The sequence below is a fragment of the Antennarius striatus genome, chromosome 22, assembly GCF_040054535.1.
Source record: "Antennarius striatus isolate MH-2024 chromosome 22, ASM4005453v1, whole genome shotgun sequence".
Taxonomy (NCBI): domain Eukaryota; kingdom Metazoa; phylum Chordata; class Actinopteri; order Lophiiformes; family Antennariidae; genus Antennarius; species Antennarius striatus.
The window spans coordinates 12986424-13001012 of NC_090797.1; positions in this window are offsets into that span (position 1 = coordinate 12986424).

Genomic DNA, 14589 nt, shown 5'->3' on the forward strand with positions numbered 1-14589 from the left:
TTTACTTCCATGTAAAGGTTGTTATTTTAGTAGTAATCTCAGTATTTAATGAATAGTTTTGCAGTATAAGAGGTAAGACCCGAAAGAGGCCAAATGAATGTTGTGATGTGGTGTAATACAGCAACCGGCTGAATTACACAGAGATGATTTTCATTTTTATCCCTTTTTAATGAACCTTTTTAATGATACCTTTTATTTATTTATTTATTTAACCCTTTTTAATTCAAAATTCCGTTAGTTACTGTTGAAGAGTCTCTATCCGGTGAAATGAATCGGATTTTTAGATACACCTCACTTTCCATTAGAGAAGAATTCAACTAAAGTTGCACCATTGAGAGCAAGATGTTGCTTATAATTAAGTATAAGCTTAATTATATATATGCTTAAATGTATATGATTAAGTATATACAGTATATTCTGTTCCTGCTTATCCTATTGCATTGCTTGCAACTCTTTTCATTTCAACTTTTCCATCCTTTTGGTAAAAATGTCCTAATTCATATTTTGCCCTGGGCGGTGAACGACTGGGCTCTGCCTGGCTTGAGAACTCTGACACCAGAAATGTGCCAGATTTTAAAGTACATCAGCGCAGAGCTTTAGGAAATGCAATCTCATCGTTTTTTCGCTAAACCTCTCTAAAACACTCCCCTAGCAGAGAGCTGCTGTATAACCTTTACACGCACTCTCCCCGTTGGACCATGTGATCAGGAAGCCTTTGAAGGGGGTTTGGGAACAAAGGAAAGCCTATTTTTGAGACTCATCCACCGCAGGACTCAATTAACACTTCATCTAAAGGCTGGAGCGCAGGGTCAACGCATGCTTCCTCCTTTCCCCCGTTTCCTGAGGAAAAGCTGAAGTGAGTTGACTCTGCACATCAGCGGTCCGGGCCTTTCCTCTCCAGCCCGCTCTCTCCAACACAACCCAGACGTTTTCCCAGTTCTACTGGCTCTTCTACCTTTCCTCCTTAAGTTCCAAAGGTTCAGACATTGTTGTTGGCTTGACCGCTTCTCTCCTCCGTCTTCTCTCATTTGTTCACTCTAATTTCCTGCATGCTATCCTGAAAATAGCCCACATTTGTGCTGAGCCTTTGTCTGAGTCGGCTGCCAAGAGTCCCACATGTTTTAGCTCCAGTTGCACATCTCAGAAGATGACGCTGCTGACTGCTTCACGTACTCCTTCGCTCTGTAATGTTTGGCACTCTCCGTGAATGCAGGCATTTTTATTTTTTTTTAGCAGAGAAATCAAATCAGTTTCATTTAATATTCCCTTCTCTCAGCATAAAGTATATTACATTACATTATAGTGAATGGATATAATACTGTAAATTCCAGACTATTGAGCGTGTCTGAATGTAAACCTCATCAACTAAGTAAAAACAAAAAAAAAATCTTGCACAAATATAGGTCACACATGTCTATCAGCCGCGGGCGTCAAGGAGTTTAACGTGATATTTACACTGAAAGATTTCTAAATGTTTTCACACCCACTTTCTTGTAACACGTGCCTGTAAAAAGGTAGAAAAACAACTCTGCTGCCTCAAACGTGTCGCCATCAGTTCATTGATGCCAAGCTTACATAGAGCAGCTCTGTTTCTTACATTCAAACAGTAACATTTACTGCCTTTAACTTATAAAATGCATTGCATGTATTAGTTCTTTGCATGTTTTTCATGGTAAGGGATGAGCACGATGTGCGAAATGTCTGTTCACAACACTGTTCAATCTGTCTGTCTCACCCTTACAATTCCTGCTAGTGCGCCCCCTGGAGGCTGTTAGCACATAAACATCTACAGATTTACCACATTGTTGTTTAAGGGTTCCAAGCCTCTGAAGAAAGTAGAGACATACCATCCGGAATTTACAATCATTTCTGCTGTAGATAAATCATCACGATCATCCAACTGGTTTATTCTCTCCACTAATTTTTTCAGTACTACTTTCATAATAAAGCAGACTAAGGGTTTGTAACATCACTCACTTAATGCTTCATTGATTAGTGATTAGTATTCACATATTGCAATTACCGTGACTGAAATATAGTTCAGTGTCAAACTTTTTAACTCATTGACACCCAAACTGTGGCTGACAGAGACCGACACTGGACTGGACCTGTAGTAGTAATATGAGGTCTGTCAGAGGTCATCGGACAGCATGGGGTCTTTAACATTTCCTCGTGATGTCGACAGGAATCATACGGACCAATCACGCACCACCTGATGGTTCTGTATGCTCCAATGGATCTACAGAGAAAGCCGTCTTTACGCGCTCTTCTGCAGACCAACGTGTTGCTTTGCTGTCTGGACTGAGTTTGTCCAGATCCTCACACCCTCCGTTGTTTTTCACTCTCTGTCTTTCTCCTTTGCAGCAGCCTGTCCTGCGTTTGGCAACTAATTCTAGCAAAGCTCAGCAGTCTGATGAATGTTTTTCGCAGTTCTCTCTCCCACGTGCCCTCCTTGTAGCACAAGTCTATAATTTTACCTTCTGGTCTGCGGGAAGTGTGTGTCCGTGCTTTAAGTGGATCAGATGCCTCCTCTGCAGGTCATGATGACCTCTGACCTCTACACTCTGACCTGCCAGCCTGCCAACTGCACATATGGACTCTGTCACCCCTATATGTCCACACACATGCACACACACGCACAAGGACACACACACACACACACACACATTCCTTTTGTTCACTCGTCAGGGATCAAAACCTCTCATTTGTTGGGAGGTCAGGGTATTTTCAGCCCTGCAGCTCCATTTATGTTGCAGAGGTGCATTGCAGGTTGTTGTCCTAAATTTAACGCTCCCACCCACTGGTTGCACACTTAACATCACGTAGCTCCTGTGAGTCACAGGCATATAATAAAGAGCAATTACCTCTGATTTAGCCCTAACACGAAGCAGCAACACCTGCCAAACAAGACTGAGGGATAATAGTAGGATAGAGCAGAAACACACAATATATTTTTCTGGTACTGTTCTAGAGTAAATACTATAATCACCCATTAGTTATCACAGTTTTTGGGAAAGTCAAAATGATTATTGAATGATGGATTATTAAAAGATTATTAAAAGTTTCTGCAAAGTGTATTCCACTTAGCAGAAACCTTTAACGACAGAAACACCACTGCTTTCAGATGTATGTCGGTAGATGAAGACAGTCATTGTGGACCCGTAAGATTCAGTGTGTGCTTTGGGAATCGGTTTATGTCCGTTGTGTAATAACCAGGCAGGCAGAAAGTACAGCTCTATCTGATAAGGTGCATTACTCTATACGGTCCCCCCGATCACTCCCTCTGCTGCTCCAATCTCATGATTAACATCAGTAGGTGTAAACCAAGCAGGGAGCTCATAAAATACCCTCTTTGTGAGCGGCTGAGGCAGGTGAGCCAGAAGTACCATTTGTCTGTCATTGCACAGATTGTGACCTGCCAAAATACCTGAGTAACAATGGCCTCTCTCACAGAGACCTCTGACAGGAGAGTTTAGACTCGGACCAGAGAGATACGTTACATGAAGACGATCTTCAGTGTTAAATCTTAGCATGATTTGGCTGTTCTAGGAATCACTGACCTTGAAGCCAGTTCAAAATGTCGTTAGTCTCCTCTGATTTGTTCACATTAACATACTTCACCTTTTTTTCTTACCCAAGTTAACATACCTTGAGATACGAGTTTAATCCATTCCGTGACTGAGTTCTTAAGCCAAACAAATCCTATCTCCAACAAGTTTTCCCATTTAAAATTTGCGTGAGATACAAACAAACTGTCGTATCTTTGTGTCTGATGTTGGGTTTTTGCTGTTTGGGTTTTTGCTGTTTGGGTTTTTGCTGTTGGGTTTTTGCTGTTTGGGTTTTTGCTGTTGGGTTTTTGCGTCAGCAGAGATTTTTGAGGTGGGAACGTTGGCTTCTTTGAACCGCAGTCAAACAGAAACCCTCTGCAGACACGTGTGTCACTGCAGAAGAATCCTCCTTCAGTTTGGACTCCTATCCTCACGTGACATCGGCCCGTTTCTCCAGAACATCTTTGCTGCTCGCTGTTGTGAACACGACACGTTGCAAACAACCAATGCAGAGCTATGTGAGTTTTAGTCAGATTCAAGACTTTCTGTGAAGCTCCAAATGCGTTTTTCTAATCTGTCCAGAAAAAAAGTTCCATCTGTGAAACAGAAGAGCTTCATGAGGCCGTCTGGAAGCCATAGGACTCACTAACTTTCATTTATTGTTCTTCCTCTTTTGAACTTTGATCCAAACCTTGTCAGTCTGTTCTTCCTCTCCGTTCATTTAAAACACAACTCTGCTCAGCAGAATGAAAGTCCAGGAATGGTACCAAACCCCAGTCTGCTGGCTTCTACAATCACTCTGATCTTCATCCTCTCTAATGGAGCAGAGTTTCATGTACCCAACTCCTCGTCCTTCCCGCCGTCCTCCCTCAGGGCCTCCGTTAGTGTGGTTTGGCGCTCCGTCAGACGGAGCTCACGCGCCCCGAACAATAGCTGGCGTCCGGCGCGTTCTGGCAGACTGCAGCGCAGTAATCACGCGATGCGAGTAATCCTGACAGGCATTTTTTGTGTGTGTGTGTGTGTGTGTTTTCAGAGGCAAGTCTTTTCCAAGCTACTGTGCCGGCTCATGTGCTCACACGTGGGAGTTTGACTCCATCCCCAAGGTTCCTCTAATTGCTGTGAGAGGTCAACACGGCTCGCTGATCCAATGCAGCGGTGACCTTCTCTGGCTGGACTCCTCTGGTCTCTGTAACCGCAGCTCGGTTGGTTAAACCAATCCCTGGTGACTGGGGTTGAAGGTCAGGAGACCTGAACATGGGCCACATGCTGGACTCAAGCACAGTTTAGTTCTATATCCTGTTCTAGTTACATATTCACTGTTCACTTACTTACAGACTCCTATTTACCTAGAACTGTATTTCTGACCTACACTACAGAAGCTTTCCAGTAGAAGAATTATATTTTAAGGTAATTACAACAGCTATTACAGTCTTTTTTGCACTATAAGGCGCGACTAAAAGCCTTTTTTTTTTCTTTCAAAAACTGCCAGAGCCTTATAGCGCGGAAAATACTGTGATTCCTGTGGAGAGATGACTCCTGAGTCATTTAAATAGACAATCTTCTCTGAAAGGTACAATTTAAGTCATTTTTCTTTATATATTAATTTTTCCTTTGTAAAAAGCCCAAATTGAATCATCTTGTTTCCTACCTGATTTTCAGGGCAGCTGAGAAAGACACAGGTTTAATGCTTTATTTAAAGATTTCAGTGGATTACAAGAACAAACTTATACCAGTTTTCAAATTCTTTCAACTACAAATCAGATGTTTTTCCCCCTATGTGGACCTAAGACTCCATAATAGTTTAGTGTTTGTAAAACTGGATGCATCAAGTGTCTGTTAGTCATATAGTGTCACGTTGCTGCAATATTTTTTTCGGTAAAGGTATTCTTTTTGGACAGACATGTACACCGTCTCTGCATCTTAGGCCCTGCTCTATGTCACATTTGACTTAAACAGTAAAATGACGCTCCACAAGTCAAAGATCTGGTGTGTGCACAGCAGTTTTGGCATCAAGTGTCACATTTTGCATATGCATCTTCCTGACATCAAAATAGCACCACGAAAGCAAACCTTAACCTCCCAGTTCTGTTCCTCTGTTTGGTTTGTAAATTGTCTTCCCAGTTTGCAAACACTTCCAGTTATTCTCTGTCATCTTTTAGTTACCTGCATTTCATATCACACATTTAACATGTTGTCACTCCTTTCATGCAGATGAATGTGGACCAACACAAGCTCCTGTTCCACAGAATGGCACAACTTAGACCTCATGTAAAGTTATCTCTTCTGGTGTGAAGTAATTGGTAATCTACATAATCCCAGAGATTAATTAAACACGCGTAAAGTCAACTGTGTCTAATATTTGTAATGTGCATATTTATTTATAATATCTGTCAATAAGACATTCATATTAAATTTCAGAGAAAACCTTTCTGGAAAATTACATTTCTGCAGCGATATATCACTATGGTTTATGAGCCTGTCAAACCTCAACATGTCTGACTTTATCTAATGAACATAGTCACTTAGCTGATGTACAGCTGGACTCAGACTGCTGATCTCAGCTCCCTCTCACACTCCTCTGTGCTTGTCTTTTCCTCCATCGCTCCCTGAATAAACAGTTTGTTCTAATGATCCTGACACGGCCCAGTTTAATTGGGCTTTCATTTCCGAAGTAAGGGGAACCACGTAGAGACATGCACGTACACACACACACACACACACACACACACACACACACACACACACACACACACACACACACACACACACACACACACACACACACACACACACACACGCACACACACACACTTTCTTTCTCAGCAGTTATTAATGGGCCTTAGTTTATAATGCATATAGCAGACAGGCCTTGGCAGTCTACATGGTAGAATGACTTACAGACTCAGTTTCCTACTCCTCTGAGACCAGGAAACACACACACACACACACACACACACACACACACACACACACACACACACACACACACACACACACATCCCTGCCGTCTTGTACAGTGGGTACGTGCCACACCACAACCACCACTGGGAACTTTCTCCTTTTTCATAACCATCATTTTTTCCAGCCTTTGCTTCCAGTTCGATTCGTCTTTCCTCTTCCCAGCATGCCCTTTGCTGCTCCACAGACGTTCCATCAACACTTGGTGTCACGTGCTGCTCCGTGTCCACTCTAAATACAATCAAACCAGATGGACTCTTTGTTTTCTGCTCATGGCTGGTAATGAAAACACTGTCAAACAACAGCAAGATGAAGTGAATATTATGAACTATATTTGTGGCCCTGTTGATAAATTCAGCCAAATTGGTTGAGGGATTATAGACAGGGATTATGGATTATAGATACAACAGAGAGTAGCTGGTCTTCTGATGCAGCAATCAGGAAGGCTCTTGTGAAACTTGAGATGACTTTTGCTGCAGTCTAGGACTTGGGACCATTATTTATTTTCTCATAAGCCATGGCTGTGAAAATATGATGAGTGAATTTTCTTCTCTTTCAGCTTCATTGCACGTCACCAAACACAAACCTCTGCAGGACAGGACATGGCTGTAACCTTCTCATCAAGCTCAGTTCTGAAGGTGTTCTGGAACTATTTTTCCAGTAAATAATGAATATACTAACTTCTAATCAACTCAATTTTAAGTGTAACTTAACTTCTTGTTAATCCCTCCCAATTCCTTTAAGTACCGCCCACATTCAAGTCAAACCCCACCCCAAAAATTTTAAATCATAAAAAACATGACTTGAAAAATAAGGGCCTAATGAGGGGTTTCTGCTGTTCATCGTCACTTTACACGACTTCACAGTTGTTGAGCAGTCATGCAAAAATCCACCAAACAGTTCAGAATCACTCATTCTGTTGGGTAAATCTGAGCCCGACTATACTTTAAAATTGCATTTACTATATAATTTGGCTTTAAAACCTAAAATTAAAGCATCTTGATGGAAAAATATTCAACATCATGCTTTTATCCCATCTGAACGTTGACGGTGGTTTTCTGCGGTATCTCTAACGTCTGTCAGACGTGCTGCGGAGAGGTGGCGGCTCTGCTGCCGCAGTGAAAAGTCTCCTTTGTCTCGCGGCCTCAGACCTTGTCCAGCCTCATGTTTCTAATCGCTTCTGGAAGTAAAAGCGTGTGGCTGACGTAACAAGGGGAAACAAGCGTCTCTTCGAAGCAGATGTTGGCAAAAGTCTGGCTCAAGAAATGTGTGTGTGTGTGTGTGTGTGCGTGATGTGTGACTGGAAGCAAAAATCTAAAATAGGCCAGAAAATGAGGTGTGAGACACATGTTTATGCATGTAAATCCTTCTGACCGTTTTCCTTTTTTCGCATACTTGTGAAACATTAAGGGCTGCAGGGCTGCAGATGTTCTGTTGTCTGGCCAACACCAGACCGCAGCATCAGGACCGCTGGCAGGACATTTGCTCTTTCAGAGATGGACACGTGATGCAGGAAGGAAAGTTCCTGCCACCATTGTTGACGTCATGAGCTGGTGACATCCATCCAATAGCACCGCCACATACCTTCAATGTCGACCTATCAGCTTGCTGCTGTCCTTTTAAATATAATTATCTCCGGACTTTCTTTTCTCCCATCATCCTGTTTTGTTGAAGGTAGATCTTCGCAGTGCCATTCAGTCTCTTGATTTCTCCCTTTCTATATTCAGTGTAGCTTTGTTTTCTTGCTTGTGTACTAAGTTATGCGGGGGTGGGATGAAGGAACATTCATCATAGGAATGGTCAGTCCTCAGTTGTGTTGGTATATGCCACTTGTGTCAAACTCAAGGCCCGGGGTCAAATGTGACCCGCCACATCATTTTATGTGGCCGGGGAGAGCATAAAATGTCAGAGTGTCTAAAAATAAGCATGCTGTGACCAGAAACTACATTTCCCACAATGCAGTAAGTAAGCCCATTTTAACTCTGACAACAACATTTTGAACAAAGTTCATGTCCTAACATGTGTTTGATGTTATTTTTCTTTATTCTCTTGAACATTTTGATCCTTGATTGATGGATTATGTGGGTTTAATAATCTGACAAATTAAAAAGATTTCTTACAACAGAGCAACTAACGAACGTATTTTCTGTGTAACTGTAATGTCTGCAACTTGAATAAGTAATAATTGCAGTTATTTAATATTAAGGAGTAGTTACATTTATTTTACATTACATTGAGTTACATTTAGTTACATTTATAAGTTACATCTGCTGATGTGGCCCTCGGTAAAAATGAGTTTGACACCCCTAGTATATGTTTTTGTCTTTTTAAACCAGCCCATCAGTTCAGACAGTGATTTTGGGAAGTCATTAGAGAGGACAAGGCCAGATGTCATACGTGGCTGAACCTAATTCTCTATATAAAAGCTGCACCTTGGAATAATGAGGTTTTGGAAACAGGCTTCTGTCTGTGAGTGTGTGAGTGCAGTGAGCACACCTTGTGCATGTGTTTGGCATTAGGTGCTAAACCCTGGATCAAAGACTTTGGACAGTTGCGGATCTGTCTGTGTTCGCTCACTGTTTCCGTCCAGACGGTGAAGCTGCAGGATCGCCTCGTCGGGCCGGGAGGCTTCCAGAGGCGATGGGATATCGGGAAATAAAAGAGGCAAGCGCAGATGTTTTCCATCTTTAACGTATGGACAATGTAGTCGGGGAGATTGAACTGTGGAAATATCAGCCCAGACAGAGCGAGAGGTGTGATGCTGGGAAGGGGGGAAAAAAAAAAAGTATCCCATCAGGCATTTGGTGGAGCATGAGGTGGAGACGTGTAACGTCAACAGGCTTCAAGGAATTCATGACCTTAGTACCTAATCACTAGATTCATGTTTGGTTCAGCTGCCAGATTTATAATCATCAACAACTGGAATGTCGGAAGTTCTTTTTCTATAAATCTGTGATGTCATGCCAAAGACAAAAAAACTTAAATCCATGTTATGACAGCCATGGCGACGCGTCTACATCCAGCTCAGACACTTAAATTCCTAACCTTTTTTGACATCAGGCACATCAAACTTATCTTTTTTTTTTTTTTCTCTCTCTCTCTGATCGCAAAACATGCTGCTATTATTACCGTGTCTGGCGGAGTAATGCACCATCGCTTTCATATGACAGGATAACGGAGATTGGCTCGGAGCAACAGCTGGCTGAAGTCATGCTTTGGAATGAGAAAAAAGAAAAGCAGAAAGCTAAACAGAAGGTCAGGAGGAGACAGGTTCTAATCTTTACGGAGAACTCAGCTAGATTTACGTTAGCTAAAGCTCTCTAGCTTAGCATCATCTGAACCAGGACCTAAAAAAAACGTCTCTTGTCTAATCCCAGCACCAGATTGGTCAGTTCCTTTCAGGTTTCCCGTGCATCATTTACCTCACCGGTTTGGTTTGTCACAATGAGTGAGATTGTCAGAGGTAGGCGGTCTACTGAGTGTCACAGCAGCTGTTTCATTAATTTATTCAATTTGATTTAATCGTCCAGATAAATATCCAATGAGGAGGTATTTATTCATCGGGTGCAGTCAACACAAGTAGTCTGTCTCATTCCAAGGCCTTTAAACCCTGATGCTTTGGCCAGTGTCTTTATTTTACTATAGCTTGGTTACCACGGTAACCTCTGCTGCCTTCCTGATCTGGTCTGGAGGAACTTATGTTCTTTCAGATGAGAGAATATGTTGAAAATCAAATGTGAGATCGGAGTTGTTGATATATAGTGCACTACTATTGAGTTATGGTGCTTTTTTTATTCTACAGTACGATATTCATATCTTATGTCATAAATCCACAAATAGAATGATGAAGGATAGAATACTATTTGTAAAATGTGTCCGGCTTAAATTTCAGGCATGCCGAGTTGCATGCCTGAACAAGGTTGTGAATCCAAAGAGTAGTTTATTGTTCTTTTAATCCTGGAATTTTATAACTTACTTACTTGATCTTCTGTGTCTAGAGAACAAAAAGAAAGGAGATGGCGATCCGACTAAAGAATTCATCACCGATCAGTTTGAATGCCAAAGTAAAGAAGCAAAGGTGTGCCTCCAAAAACCTCCAGTAGCTGGAGGTTTTTGGGGAAAAATATGAGATCTGAAAAGCAACGTTGTGTTTAGCACAGCCAGAACATGACAAAACTTTGAAAGTGGAAAGTGAGAATGTCCTATTTGGCTTTAAAAGTGTTGGCAGACAAAAATGGTACAAGTTGTTACCACAGAACTGATGAAATTAGGGTCAATGTGTTCTTCTCAAAAGAAGATTAATAGTGAGGGTACATTTGGTGGTGCAAAATGTCTCCTAGTTCTACAGAAATTGCAGGGGAAATGTGTGCCGGGTCTTCAGAGCGCAATCTGCATGTAGTTATCAGTTGATTTACGAAGATGAACATTTGGTTTTTCCCACTCGGCGTACTGCTACCACAACCCCAACGGTTCCTGCAAGCTTCAAATGATGCTCATGCGTTCACATGACCAAATAAGCATTCCCTGTACTCATGAAACAGTACTTTAACTGTCTAATGAGTAAGAAAAAGAGAAAACTTTAAATTTGTTTGACGTTACAACTAAAGAGAGATGAAGGACACAGAATAACTTATGTACTGTAATTAAGTTTGACAACATCAGGCTTTGTTTGTGTGAGCTGGCTCGACAAAACCTGAAACCAAAGTCAATGTGTGTAAAGCAGATGGATATTATTATGGTTTTGTTCACCCATAAGGCTTTGTGTTTGAAGGCTCGGAGTGGGCTTTTATTAGAACTGGTGCTGCTAACCTGCTGTTTGTACAAACAAGAATAAAATACATCATACTTTGTTTGGGAAAGTATACTTTGCTTAGTCCCTAAATGCACCTCACTGCCTACTGTTTACTTATTTACAACGAGATAAATCTACAATGTAAAGGGTGAACTTGATGAACTTGTTTGTATATTCAAAAATCAGCTGTGCCTTGAATTATTCTTTTAGTAGATACATGCTCTGGTCTAAATCTCTAAATGTATCATCCTCTTGATCAGGTCAGAAAGGCAGCAGAGGTTACCATGGTGATGAATCCATATCAAAAGAAAGACTTGATGACAATCACAATCATGCTGTTTTTGCATTCTGATCCTTTTTTTTTTTAAATCACCACTGTCTTTGCAGATTCACCATTTTTTTAAAATTTCATAAAACTCCTTTCACTAACATGAATGAAAAAAAATATAAATTTCCCCATAAAGATTATTAAAGTGCATTTCATTTCATTCATTACATAGTATAATGCTTCCTTTCAATCATAAATTATAATTACCTTTGGATTGTAATGAACAAACATGTTAAGAATTTCCAGGATGTAGCTAAAAAAAATAATAAAAATGCCTGAAAACAGTCTGGAACATACAAACAGGCGTCTGCAAAGAGTAACACACTTCTGACAAAGTCGCACACACACACACACACACACACACATAACATTCTTAGCTACGTTAATTTGTCTGTCAGGGTGTCTGCAGAGGGATTATGTAATTAAAGTAAGAAAATGGGGTTGTGGTTTAGCAGAAAGAAAAAACCCTGGTTGTGCGATCTGATATCCTTTAACGACTGTTATGAAACCCGAACAGAGAGTCGAACTTCTCGCCGCAGGTTGGAGACATTTGATCTACGTGGGGGTTGTTACATAAAGTTACCCGCATGTGGAAAATGGTTTTCTCCAAAAACGGAGACAGGTTTAAACATGTCACGTACATACATGTCACGTAATTAAAGAAAAAAAAACCCTAGCGTGTCTTTGATCAGTGGTATTACCTGTGCTCCATTGATTTCCCTAATTCAATAATCCTTCTCTTGACATATTTTGACATCACATCACTTCTCATTATTTCTGTCGCCTAAAAAAAATTAAAAGGTTGCATGCCTGCAAAAAAGGAAGAAAAAAATTTGTTCGACATCCTCAGTCTATTAATGTCTGCAGCTGTGCTAAGTTTGCAACTTTCCGACAAACCATCAAAAGCTCCCTTTTTTTTTTTTTTTTTAAATCTGACCCCTGACCCTGTGCTTCCAGGGCGCAGCAGCCTGAGGCCGGGACACCTGCCTGCCTCTAACCTCCAGTCGGTGGACACACAAACACTTCACAGACTGGTTTAGTGAGCCGTTGAATTTTCCCGAAACTGATCTGCTGGAAGAATTTTTAATGGTCTTGTAAAATAATCATAGAAAAACGGACACTGGGTAATAAACCTGCAGAAATATTTAATGCATTCAGCAGGCAGGGCTTCTGCCATGCTTCTGTTTCAGGTATTCAGAAGAAGACATAACAGTCCTGCTCTGAACAGGCTGCGTAAAAGGGTTCATGTCCCGTTTACTCGCCCAAGCACACGACTAAATACAAAAACAGTAACACACACCGCTCAGCCGGACCTTTTGTCTCCTCCACACTGTCCATTCTCCAGGTGAGACACACACTCCTGTTTTTCTGACGTGTGTCTGAGCGCTCAGCCTCTCCAGGGCTGCGGGTTTAGCCCGCTCACATCGTTATTTTGTTCTTTGGCTGCTGGAATCCCAGCACATCTATATTAGTAATAATAACATCTTTCACTGCTCCAGCGATGGCCTTAGCAGACGTCCTGCTTTGCCCTCCTCGAGTCGAGGAATCCAGACATGACCCAATATCCTGAGAGGGTCCAGAGGGATACAAGCTGCTTATTAACAGAAATGCCAATACCCTGTGTGAACGGTCCACGGGTCTGCGGTTTAAACTCACACGGTAGATTTTTTTGAACTAAACAGTACGTAGAAGGAGATGTCAATATTTTTTCTGTGGAGACCAAGAACGAGTGGAAAGTCTGTTCAGCCATGAAGTTATTCCTCACTAGCGTCTTCCAAAAGAAAACCTGCCACTATGAACGTCAACAAGGAAGCGTCCCGACCAACGCAGAACAATTTAAATAACATCAGTTTATTATAAATTTGGTCTCATCTTTATTTACTTCAACAACACCTGTTTGGATAAATGACACCTTGGTGAGGTCAAAGCGTTCGGTGGGGGGCTCTTTTACGTTTTTCTAGGCCATGTAGGATTTTTTGTTTCATCAAAATGCATAATTTGGAATTCTCTATTTTAAAATCACCTTTATAGAAATGAAATCAGAATGTGGTTTTAAGTGTTGCTCCACAATTCTACACAATATATTTCCCTACTAATCATAACCCTCTCTACTTTTGACATTTTCTGTTGCGGTGAAATAAATGCGAGACGTGTTTTTTTTTTAACTTTGTTTTAGAATCAGTGAAGTACTTTATATAAATACTCCCCCCCCCCTCTTTTGCTACAAATTTATTAGATTTCTTTCTTTACTTTTTTTTGCAGCATTTCTCATGACAATGATTGTATCTGCAAATTCAAACCACGTACGGGCGTCAGGCGGTTTTCCTGTTTTCATGTATGGAATATGTTTCAGTTTGAAGCTCTGAGTGAAGCAGATACTGTACAACTATATACGGTGGGGGGGTTTGAACCAGCTGGCTGACACCCCCCCCCACAAACCCCCAACCTCACACCACTAACCTGATGCCTTTTCACCTTTACCCCACTCACATACTTCACACACATATCGGGGGGGGGGGGGGGGTCACGCTTAGAACTGGGTTAACAACTGGGTGGGGTGGGGATGGCATGGATCTTTTCCAGGAACCCCCCCCCCCCTCTCCCTTTTACCCTGCCCACTTATCCTGAACTTATTTTTCACTTTTCAGAGCCAGACTCAGGAGAGTGTGAGGGGGGGGGGGGGTTTCCTGTGGAAAACTCTATTTCCAATGTGATTATTTGGCTCCTGCAGCTGCGCTTCTGTCGACAGGCCGGTGCAGCCGAGGGACGGGGGGGGGGGGTACAAAACGCTGCGTCAACTGTGAGGTGACAGACTGGCAGGTAATTGTCCGCAGATTTTCAACACGGAGGGAGCTGGACGAACAGGGTCCTTGCAGCTGAGGGTCAAAGGTCAACAATGTGAGGATGCTGAACAAGGCTTACCCTATGAAATCTATGGAGCCATTGGCCCCCCCTGCAGCATT